The sequence below is a fragment of the Theobroma umbraticum genome, unplaced genomic scaffold (genome assembly GCF_002168275.2).
Source record: "Theobroma umbraticum cultivar Fairchild unplaced genomic scaffold, ASM216827v3 scaffold_30.0, whole genome shotgun sequence".
In the NCBI taxonomy this organism is placed as follows: domain Eukaryota; kingdom Viridiplantae; phylum Streptophyta; class Magnoliopsida; order Malvales; family Malvaceae; genus Theobroma; species Theobroma umbraticum.
The window spans coordinates 4332619-4332847 of record NW_018397254.1 but is presented as its reverse complement, the minus strand read 5'-3'; positions in this window follow the sequence as shown (position 1 = coordinate 4332847).

The following is a 229-nucleotide window of genomic DNA, read 5'->3' as shown; positions in this document are numbered from 1 at the left end:
ATTGCCTCGTCATATGTAACAGGGTCCAATTCTAAATTAAAACAATAAGGAATCTTATTGTCATATTTTCTCCTGTTCTTTATATAAAGAACATATAAAAGTCTGGACCAAAATCTTTTATCTTTCTAGCCCTTTTGCTTTTTCTTATTTCTAGTCTAGATTTATCATTATTTTTATTTTTTTTAATGGAATGACGCTTGATTGAATTGATTGTAGTGGCTGTAGTTGC